The 11,999-nt window shown below is 49.3% G+C and overlaps 1 non-coding gene across 1 annotated transcript; it reads left to right on the forward strand.

Moving 5' to 3' along the window:
• Window positions 1–11,523: 11,523 nt before the first annotated feature.
• TRNAM-CAU lies at window positions 11,524–11,596 on the forward strand. The gene has a single exon. It is a non-coding gene; the product is annotated as a tRNA-Met (tRNA).
• Window positions 11,597–11,999: the final 403 nt, after the last annotated feature.

The following is an 11,999-nucleotide window of genomic DNA, read 5'->3' on the forward strand; positions in this document are numbered from 1 at the left end:
CCAGTGGCTCTGCAATGATGTCGGCCAGTGCCTTCAGCACCCTCGGATGGAGCTCATCCGGGCCTGCCCACTTAAAGGCATCCAGTTCTTCCAAGTGACTCTGCACCATCTCAGGGTCTACGCATGGCAGTCTGGTGCACTGCTGCTGCCTCTCTACAACCCCAATGAGAGACTTGTCGTGCCCCTCGCTTAGGAACACTGAGGCAAAGAACTCGTTGAGGAGTTCAGCCTTGTCCCCCCTGTCCGTCACCAATTGTTTCTGCCCATTTAGCAGGGGTCCTATTCCTCCCTGGGCCTTCCTTTTACTCCCAATATCTTGGGATTTGCAGAGTCACAAATGGGTGCATTTTTTCCTCTTTAGGAATTCTGTTTGAAATGCATGCCGTGCTAATCGTTAGTACACAGGAGGTAGCCCACAGCAGGAGGGAGATGCAATAGGAAAAGTCTTATCCCATGTACACGCCTACCTCCCACCAATCACAAACCACCCCTCCCAGAGGCCCTCTAAAAAATGCTAAAAACTACCCAGTCCCCAAGTGCAATAACATAGGGAAATTAGCTGGCTCCCTAAGACCCTGCAAGAACTGAGCTAGGAAGGAAAGTTAAAAGACTTATTAGACTTATTAGACTGAATTTGTCTCTACCTGCAGCTCCATTCATTTCAAAACAACTTTCGCCAAAGCCCTGGAGAATCAGAAAGGCCTACGGTTGATTGGCACAGTGCATTTAAAATGAGCAGGCTGTGAAATTCAAACTGGCCCCACAGCCAGCTCTTCCTGGGAATAGTCGGGCTTGTCGCAAGCATCACTGCCCGCTAGATGGAGCTCACGGCACTGCTATGGGGCTGCCACAGCTGTCCGAATTACACTGAATTGCTTTGACTAGTGGAACTTGCCCATTCACTTAAGTATCTGCTTGTCCAAGGGGTTGCCACCCAGCAGAAGCCGAACAATTCGAGCATTAATGCATCGGAAAGCCACGGGGATTACGTTCCAAAATGCAGAATTAATGAGTTCCCAGTGTTCACTTCTTATTGCGGTTAAGCCATCAGCTTTGGGCGTGACTTGCGCCGGGGGTGGTTTTCCAACAGCCTAGTCAATGGCCATGCAGGTAATTCATGCAGGTTGTTGTTGTGGAGAGCATTGCATAACGAGCTGTGATAGAACGAAGGCAAAGCACCATGTTCCTGGCCTGTTTCTGTCATGCTGCTTTAAGGCAGTGGAAAACTACAGGTGCTCCTCACTTCGCATCGTCCTGGTTAACGTTGTTTCATTATTACGTCGCTGATCTATTAGAGAACATACTCGTTTAACGTCGCGCGATGTTCGGCTATAACGTTGTTCGGCCACCGCCTACTAGTGGGCAACTGCTGTGACCTAACTGGATCTGCTTAACATCATTGCGCTGAAAGTCGCATTTTTCAAGAACGTAACTACGACGTTACGCGAGGAGGAGCCGTACCTGAAACAGGCAGCTGGAGATCCTTCTTGAGAAGAGGCCAGTCCATCGTGGCTGACTTGATGCCACCCACTGGGGACTCATCCTAGCAGAGAGAGCAAGGGAGAGGAAGGGCACACGAGCAAGGTTGTTTTGTATGCTGGCCATATGGGGCTTGTTGACTGACCGCTTGAGAGAAGTTGGCATAACTCAGAGTACCATGATGGGGCTCCAGCTGTCTCCCAGTTGCTTCTGGAGTGCATGGGGGGAAGGGAGGCATACTGCTGTCTCTCCCACCTGTGAGCAAGCCTTCACCAGATCCAAAGATCTGGCCTGGTGTATCCATCTGGCCTGAATACTAGGAATGGTGAGCCCCCAAATCTAGCAGAGCCCAGTGGGCACAATAAAAGTGATGACAAGGTTTGCAGGCATGCAGGGAACCTCTCTCCAGCACCGCCTGCTCACCTGGACCTTTTGGACACAACGGCGCCAGGGTCATAGCTGTATAAGGCCAGTTCATCTGGATAAACCTGTACTTAGAGGACATAAGCCTTAGCTGATTTTGCATCGTTTTCTCTCTGTTTCTAAAACCTCCCATTGCCCTGGCAGTACGGTGATTTAAGTCTGTCTCTTTAGTTTTCAGCCACTTACTGCTCCTTGTTTCCTGCTAGCTCAGGCCAAACAGTTCCTCCCCACCCTGGCTATTCACACCCTCTAAAAGTCCACTGACTCACCTGATGTCCCACCCCATCGTGGTCACGTCGCCGCACTATGTACAGTGAGCTCATTTCACGTTTCCTCCTCAGGGTTGTCCCGGTTGTTTTTTCTTTCGACTCCAACAGCTTTGTCAACATCTCCGCAGAGACTCGGAGTTAGGAGGAGGCTTTGCCTGGGAGCGGACGATGTTGCCGCTGCCTGCTTCTGGCTTCTGCTGCCGGCCCATGTTAGATGGATGAGTTGGGCTGATCCAGTCTGGATAGCCTTATGTCCCTCCGATTCTTCTGTACCACAGCTGGATCATGCTGCTATGCTCTCACCAGAGCAATACAATAGGATCATGTCACCAGAGCAATACAGAGAAAACCCCGTGACCTTCCCGCTCCCTGACACGCAGGCCGACTGTTGCACGTTGCAGGACTCTCTTGTCTTTTCACTTTAGCTGTAGCAATGAATGGCGCAACGCTATTTCTGATGCTGCAAATCACACGCTGGCTTTTCTGCACAATAACTCTTCCTGCTCCCACCCTCCATTCTCAGACACAAAGGACCAGATCCCACACTACCCATCAGGCACCGAAGTCGGATCTTCTTGCACCTTGCCTGCATCCCTGAAAATCCAGTCGTGCATCTATTTCTGTAACAAGCTGCAGCACAATCTTAGGGCTGCATTACAGCACAGCAAAGCAGTTTTCCAGGGATCTGAGCAGAGTGGAACAGGATTGCACTTTAGGCTCCTAAATGCACTTACTAATAGGTGAGGCAGAATCCGGCCCAAAGAGGTTAGGCAGAATCGGTGTGCTGAGTGAATGTGGCACTTTCCCCTGCCTCCCATGTCTCCAGGGATGGAAATGCCAGTTGGAGAGCGTTGTTGTGACACCAAAAGCACAGAGATAATCTCTGAGGCTAAATATAGACGTCACCAGATGAAGCCAATGAGCTGTGCCATGAAATGCAGCTTGATGGTGAGGGGCAAGGGGCAATGTGCTCTCCAGAGGCAGTTTTGTGTGAGCAGGGAAGGGCCCGCTTTGCCCACTCAGCCAGATTCGCTCCTGCAAATGTGGAGGGATGGGTCTGGCTGATTGGGGAACCCAGACCTCCCCGGTTATGGAGAGGTGCCCCGAGAGTCCTTGGGGGGCCCCTCTAGGCAGGGAAAGGCAGGCAAGTGCTCTGCAGACTTGAAGCCCCCCCCCCAGCCCCTGCCTGCCCAGGGCGCCTGGAGAGTGCGAGCATCTCAGGCTGCCTGTACTCTCCTGCCACCGAGCTAATGGATAACCACTGCAACAAGGCGGCAGAGTCTATTACTACCTTTCCTTGCACCACCGATGTTCCTCAGACGTGGTGAGACAAAGGGCAGCGAACGCTAGTTGCTCGTCATTTGTGCCCCTATGGCAATTTTTAAAGTGGCACAATAAGACTTCAAGTGACACTTGTTCCTGCAAACACTCTGATGGCCTTAGCTTCGGCAAGGCAGCAACATTTTGCTCCTTTGTTTTCAACTATTTCTGATCTCTCTCTCTAGCCCTGGTGACTCATTCCTCTCTCCTCCAAGTGCCTTTTGCTCCAAGGACCTGAAGCATCCACATCCTGGTAGCATTTCTTGGCATTCCTTTCCTAATCCTTGTGATCCCGAACAATTTGACAGGTCAGGCAGACCTAACAGGTTTTGCCACCAGTTGGCTGGGCTGAGCCGAGTGCGAGTGCACCGGAAAGAGGGAAGTGCCCTGATGGGAGCAACATGGCTCTCGGACCCTGTGAAATGCACGCCCCAGTGGGCAGCTGAGCCAGAGGACAGCATCCTCTCTAATTCGCATTCACAAGGACCAGCCGTGCATCCCGGCTGCGAATGCTCCCCTCCCGGGGCACGCTGCCACAAAGGAAGGGCTGGCTTATCGTGTGGCGCTGACTTTCTGCCACCTTGCTCCAAACCCAACACTGCAAGTCATGGCCACTGCACAACACGTTTCACAACACGGAGGCACAGACCAATGGCAACACCATGCGTCATGTGAACTGGAGCAGCCCTCGGACAAAACCGGACTCTTGTGCAACCCCAAGTGCAGGGCTCTGACTTTCTGCCTGCTCCGTGTCTCTGTTTCTGGTCAGTGAGACCTACAGGGGTGATGTACCAGACGCTGTGGGCTACCAGCAGCCAGGCAATGCCCGAGGACACGCTGGCACCTTACCATTAAACAAAACAACTGTCTAGACAGGCTTGAAAACCAGGAGCTGGCTCTTGCACCCCTGGACAGAGCGGTTTGCAGGCTGCAGACATGACTATTTAGTCTAGTGGAGTAAGCCTGATATGGAGCACAGGCTTCTATGAATGCTGATGCCAGCCAGCTCTGACGCTAATCCTCCAGCAGCTCGCTCTGGCTCTGGGATGGCTACATGGCTCATTTGTGCAATTAGGTCTTTAGGGCATCTAGCAGCTTCTGTTTTGCCAAGCCACAAAGAGCACCTTTAGGGTTTGTCTACATGCGAACAAGCCAAAACACTAATCCTAGTCGGTCTCAATCCAGTTTAAGAAATGGCGTGAATTCTCATTGGTTGGTTAAACTGCATTTCAATTCCTGCTATTCAGAAGTAAAGCCAGCCTTGATGTGATCTAGTGTCATGCGCTTGGGAAGTGAAGCAAGCTAAAGCAGACTTTAATTCCAATGAGAACGTCTACACACGAGTTTAGTGCAGTTCTAGTGATGCGTTTCAGTTCGGCTTTCGGGGAGTGCCTCCCTGTAAAGAGGTCATTACTGTAGAATAAGAGTGGCAACCTGAAGCGTTAGAACAAAATAGCTACTGGCTTTAAATGCACACCTAGTGTATTTTACAGTCGCTTCCCCAGATAAGAATGTCCTAATTCATTAAGGGGGTGGAGGTCTCTGGATAAACGGTAGCGCTCGGTGTAGTACTATTGAAGTGGTCCCCAGCATGCATATTTTATCAACTCTCAAGGCCTCTTTAATCCCACTCATGAGCCAAAAGGCAACCCATCAAATTTCTACGCATTAAGCCAGGTCCAGTACAGACCACTTTCAGCTCATGACCACGTGCCAGCTGCCCCCTGCAACCGCCCCCCTGTTGCACGCATGGAGTTAAGCAACCATCATATATTCCTGAATGAAACAATCAGTAAAATATGTTTCATCTGCCCCTTACCGTGGAATAGCATGGGCAGGTGAAACAGTCGCAATGGATTCAACTGAACGACAGCAAGTAGTTTAAAAAAGTATAATAATTTTGTCTGTCCGTGCCCTGATGAGACACAGAGAGCAGAATAACACTGAAAGCATTAGGAGGCTGTAAAAGTGCTTTAAGGTAGGACACTATCTACGTGAATGTATCCCCCCTTCTGGTCCCTTACCACGTAGTACTGGCTGCGTCTACACGAGACGCTTACTGCGCAGTAGCTCATTACTACTGTGTAGTAGCTTGTTACTATTACACATGGGCATGAACCAGGACCAGAACCAGAATCAATGCTATTGCATGGTAGTAACACGTTACTGCACAGTCAGCATCACCAGGAAGTCATGCAGGGATGCTACTTCTCAGTAACACCAGTTACTGCGCAGGCATGTAGTACTAGGGTACACAAGTCCTAAATGACTGCACAGTTATTATGTGTGTAAATGTGGCCAGTGAGAGCCACGAGAGGGCTCACAAATTATGCAAAAGCAAATGACACTATTACTATATACTTATGACTATTTAAAGAGACACGAGCTTATTCCTAGGCACTGCAACTAGAACTGTGATATATCCATTTAGACCGCATGCTGCTCTGCTTAGAAAAGCTCTTTTTTTTTCCTTCCCAGATGGTTCAGGGCCAGTCTTACATTCTTGTGAAAGCCTTGCTTTTGCCAGAGGCTTTGTTACACTAAGGCTAGTAAGTGCCATTATTTCCAAGAAGCCGTTGTGTACTCATCTTGGCATCCCAAGCTTATGGCTGTTTGATCAGCAGACCTCACTATGCCTGTGACTCTATCCTTATATAGTAGCACAATCGCATGACTGTATTTCAGTGGTTGTAGCTCTGTTGACATTCTGGCCCTGGCATGTGGTTTCAGTGCACCCAAGGTTATAACTGATCAGTGGAATTAGTGCCAGGGCCTCAGCTAAGCTATCTTCAACTGTGTTAGATGCCAGCTCTACCCAAGCTTCAAGTAGTTAGACTGGCAGTTTCTGTTCAGGACTGTGCATAGAAAGGGAATTGCATTTCACCTTGCATGAACGGTCCCTCTTCCATCAAGAGTAAGGCAAGCTGCTGCTCATGTCCATGGTGAACAAGCTGCAGTTCTCGAGGTATGGACAGGGAGAAATGTCTCTTACTCCAAACTTCAGTAGAAGGGGATCCAGCTGGTATACACTGACCAATGGGGCAAGGGCATGTCTGCCTCCAAATTTCTCCACGTGACTGTATAACTCACTGGCAGGTGGAGGAGGTCTCCTGTTAGCTCCAGGGTTTGGTAGAGGCCTGTATTTCTAATGTTGATGTTTCTAGGTTCGTTCTTGCTTGACTGCTCTGGCACCTGCACACACATGGCCATGCTTCATTCCATACATGCAGCTGCTATAACAATATGCCTCGGGGAAAGTCCTTTTCTTACTCTCGCTCCAGCAACCAGATAATCCTTGTACCCATGACATGGCTATCATCAAGGACCTCACTTTTTTTGTCTCAACACCTGGGTTCAACCCTCCATAAACCATCTGAATCAATCAAAAGTCTAACAGCAAAGGAAAAAGGTGGCTCTAACATGAAGTACAGTGACTAATGGTTTGCGTGCGTGTGTGTGGCCAGTAGTGAGGATCAAATCTAATGTATCCTGGGAGAGGAGACATATGCTTTCCTCCCTGTCCTCATCCTTTTACAATGAGCGATGTCATTACATGTGAGATGTTGTTGCAAAGCTTTGCTGAACGGCAGCACTGAAGCCACCATCATTGACTCTCGTAAGTCATCGCCCATAAAAGCAACATGAGACCGAGGCCTTCATGTCGACTGAACTGGAAAGGGTGCAAAATCAAAATGTGCAAGGCATCTTATGCTCAATGGCACTAGCCTCAGTTTGCTTCTCTCGAGGCATAATGTGCCTAACGTGACATTTTAACTAGGCGAGTCTGAATGAGCAGCTCCTTAGCGATGATCTCAGACTAATGCTTGAGATAGGTGAACTGTAGAGCTGGTCTGGAAGATCTGGTACCTCCATAAAATATGAATATAAAATTCATATTTTATGAATATCATTTTATGAATGATATTCATAACAATATGAATATCATTCATATTTTTATACAAGGCCAGATCTGTTTCTGCTGTCTTACTTGGGTTTGGCCAAGGGGTCTATTCTCTCTGCAAGTTTTCCCCCTAGAAAAGGCGAGCAGCAATACGCATCTCACCAGTGTCTTGTGATTGTTGAATCACTGATGCATGTAAGACGCTTTAGGATCCCTTGAATAAAAGGCACTAGAGAAATACAACTGATTGTTCACTTGCCTGATAACTGTGGCAGGTAAAGAGCCCCTCTCCATCCGCACTCCAGATGGGCTCTCTAGTTAGATGCTCTGCTCCCGTGGGTAGCCCGTGGGGCTTCAGCACTTAACTCCCTTCAACCTGGCTACAACCTGGATACCGGACACATGGAAGATATCCAATTTTAGCCATTTTTTTTTAAATGAAATCTTCATATTTTCCTAAGCAGAAAGGAACTGTGACCACCTGAAACCTGAGATCCTGCTCCTGCCTTTGTTTCAAGGTAATTTGCATCATCACAGATCCGCACAGGAGGGCAGAAGCTTCATACCAGCTATGAACTGCCTGCCCAGAGGAGTTTTCCATCTATTGACTCCTCTGTGAAATCCTATGAAATAGGAACTTTGATTTCTACCCAGCAGAACTTTTACAATCTTTTCTCCAATGCCTGATGAAGGGTGTTTGTGCCCCAAAAAAACTTACAATGAAAGAGATTTTTTTGCAAAAATCTTGTTGGTCTAATAAAAGATATCATCTCTATTATGAGTCCTAATTGCCTCTTTCCTCTAGACAATTGGGCTACAACCTGGATACCTAACTCCCTTCAGTGCATTTGAACCCACCCCACACCTAAGCTACTGCATGTTTGTCTCAAGCCCTTTGTCAATAGATGCAGGTGCTGAGCTACTGGAAGCTGGGATCCTGGTGAGGATACCTGGCCAAAATCTTAACCTGCCCTGCTAAAAGACTGGTGATCAGGGATTTTTCATTAAAACCATTCAACAGTGGTGATACTTGATGAAATCCTATTAGCTGCTGCTTGGTTTCAGCTGCCTTCTAATAGCTGATCAATCCGCCGCGGCCCTCTGCAACCGTGCACATGCAAAGCCCGAAATTCCCCCTCCCACCATTCAAACAACTAATGGCGCTTTCATCCCCTAAGGGTTTCCTCCGTCTCCTTTCCTTCCCGTGCCCATGCCATCATGAGTTCCTGCCTGCTGTTCCTCCCATAGCAATGTCAAAATCCATCCCAGCTGCCAAACCCTGGGCCAGGTCCTCAATCTCTCTCACTTGGGTTAGCACTAGCCCTTAATGTCTGGCAGTGCCTCAAGCAAATCCAGCTCCCACCAACACCTAGTAATGACAAGTCTTGCCCCAAACCAGGTGCAAGGACATTAAAGGTCAACGAAGGAGGAGGGTCAGCTACCGTTAACCCTTCCTCTGGATCTCGCCCACTTTCTTACCACGCTGTCCAACATGCTCCTGGTAAGATCCTTCCAGCCCCCCACTCTGCCCCACGCTGGACAGGACACCTGTTCCAAAAATGCTAATTTCTCCCTTGGACGGGCAAAGGCATCTAGGACACCATCTGTGTTTTCGACAAGAAGGCATTCAGAAGCCTTCATAAACATCCCCACCTGGCCAAGCTCACTGTCATCATCTTGGTATGCATCCGTGCGTCAGATTTATGGATTCTCGACCGCGTCGCTGGGAAAGAAAACAGCTTGTGCCTATTGGCGAAACACCTACACCGCCCTGTGGCTTCCCTCCCTTCGCAGGTCCTGGAAATGTCACCTCACCCTCATTTGCTCGGCACTGTACACAGTGTTTTCTTGTGCCGTTCCGTACGTACATGACGTGACCCACGCACGCTCGCTATTAATGAGCTGAGCTTTTCCTCTGCAAAACCAGTCTGATAACCTGTGCCGGGAGGAAGGGTCATCAGCTAGCAACCTGTGCTCCTCCAGTAAAAGGGACTGTTCCTCCTTTGGACTCAGGCTCCCCGGGTCCAATGCGTTCGGCACCTAGCACCTTGTCAGGATTTAATAAATAGAAGCTCATACTAATAACAAGTGCCCCACTCTTGTTATTTTACCCAGGGCTTGTACAAGACTGCCAATGTATTTCAGTAATGACGCAGCATGTGACCTTCTTTGTGCTTGTAAGCATTACATAGATGGGGAAGTCTTCCCCATCCGAATGAAAAGGGTAGGATTAAATCAGGAGCCCTGTGTGTTATATTGAGCTCAGCCGAAATGGCCAACACGGGCCTTGCTTCACCTGATCTTCCATTTACGGTGGAGCGAGCCAAAAGACTCTGCCATGGCAGCTAGACATCCCTAGCAGACGAACTGTCTCCAAGGCTCCCTGATTACATCTTTGGAGTTATAATTCACATCCTGCCCCTATTAATGATAAGGTCAATAGGGACAAATACAATGGAGCTGCTGAAAAGTTCCTTGTTGTTGCACAAGCTATAAACTATGCTTGATGTGCTCCAGTGACCAAAAATAACTTCCTGATTGCATGGAAAATACTTCGCTGCATTTAAAAAATGGTCTTTAGGTTTATTGATGACTTCCTTCCCTTAAGCTTAAGGAGTTATCCCTTCCCTGCAAGTCCTGTGCCACCAGGGGTAGCTCACAGAACAATACCCCTCCGGGCTCAACAAAATCTTGACCAAAGCACTAACATCCACCCAGCCGTTTCTCTTTTCCGCAGGAGGTCAGGAAATGTGTCTGTCCGTCCGTCTCATGGATTCGTGCCTGCTTTAACTTGACAGCCCTCCCTTCCCTTTTTCCAGGAACCTCAGCTTGAGCTTCTCATTACAAGCCTCCACAAACCCTTGACTAATGCTAGTTAAAGTGTGGGAACACTTGCTATGCCTCAGTGCATGCTCTTACAGGTGAATGGCAACGTTTCACATCCTCTGATGCTCCTTTCGGGTACAGAAAGACAGCCTTGCAGAGCCTCCAGCTTGCTGCCCACTTAGATTTATGCAAAGGCAATGGGGCGGTGTTATAAGATTTATGCCTCCCCCTTAACAAATGGCCCCATGGGCGATGGAGGCTAATCAACTAACTCATGGTGGCAGAGGGCTCCCATGTCACATGCCCCAACCCAAGGACTGAAGTGGTGACAGCACTTTGAACAGTGCCCCCGGCACCACACTCAGGACGTGGGTTTTCATCCTGCTCAAAAGCAGCAGCTTGGGTCTCCCAGGGGAATCCGCAGAGCCTTGTGTCCCGGTGTAAGCGGGGTTTCTTTCCTCCCAGCATGACCGAGTGCTCGGCTGCAAAGCCCATCTATGGACAAGGAGATTTGAAGGTTTTCAAGTCTGGTCAGGAGAGAGTTGTGCTGGGGCAACTTGTGGCTTTGCTAAGCACTGATCCAGCTGCATCAGAAGCTGTCTGTCGAGTGCCGGAGCCGGGGCAGATCCCCAAAGGACATGAGAGCTTGGGCCAGCCAACCTGAGGGCAGAAAAGCACCTTCCTAGAGGCTCCTTTCCTACTCAACCGGGGCTGGAGGAGAGCAGGAGGCTGCACTTCTGTGATGTTCAGAGTCTGAAGGAGTGAAGCGAGACCCTGAGATTTCTGTGCACGTTAGAAATGCATCTCCCAAAGCGTCCAGACGGAGCATGTTTCTGGAGCACTGTACAGAGCAGGAGCAGCCGCTCACCTGCAAGGGCATCTCTGCCAACAGCCTCCCCTGTCTGTAGCTCAGTTATCTTTCCCCTTGCACATGAGAAGTGTTGGAAAGGTGATTTCTGGTTGCACGCTCTGGCTGTCCAGCTTGATCTAGCCCTCCATTCTCAGTGCCTCTCGCTGAGATGAAATGCAGTGATTTAATACGAAGATTTAATAGGTTCGATGAGGAATATCATTGACAGAGGGCAGTAAATTGCCCTCATGCATTGCAAACATTTTCGGCACAGGCTACAAGAGCAGATCTTGTGATAGAAGTCAGGAGGGACTAGGGAGAAGACGTGCAGCCTTTCCCACTGTTTCACCAATTCGCATCAAATCCAGCCCAGGCCAGAAATGACGGGAGAGCATGCCCACATGCTAAAAGCCTCTTCAGTGGCTCATCTGAAGGTGATTTCAGTTTTCAAAGCCGCCTCGTTAGCGCAGTAGGTAGCGCGTCAGTCTCATAATCTGAAGGTCGTGAGTTCGAGCCTCACACGGGGCAGCTGAGTATTTTGAGGGTCCAGAGGAGGGCCACCCGCATGATCCAGGGACAACAGGGCAGACCCTACAGTGAGAGGCTGCGGGACCTGAACCTGTTCAGCCTCCACAAGAGAAGGCTGAGGGGGGACCTGGTGACGGTCTATAAACTCACTAGGGGGAACCAGAAGGGTTTGGGGGAGATGCTGTTTCCCCTAGCCCCCGCTGGCATAACAAGGAGTAACGGGCACAAGTTGATGGAGAGGAGGTACAGATTGGACAGCCGAAAAAACTACTTCACAGTTAGGGCGGCTAGGAGCTGGAACCAACTTCCAAGGGAGGTGGTGCTGGCCCCTACCCTGGGGATCTTTAAGAGGAGGCTGGATACTTACCTAGCTGGACTCATTTGAGTCCCGTTTTTGTTTTTA

This window comes from Alligator sinensis, unplaced genomic scaffold (assembly GCF_000455745.1).
Source record: "Alligator sinensis unplaced genomic scaffold, ASM45574v1 scaffold721_1, whole genome shotgun sequence".
Taxonomy (NCBI): domain Eukaryota; kingdom Metazoa; phylum Chordata; order Crocodylia; family Alligatoridae; genus Alligator; species Alligator sinensis.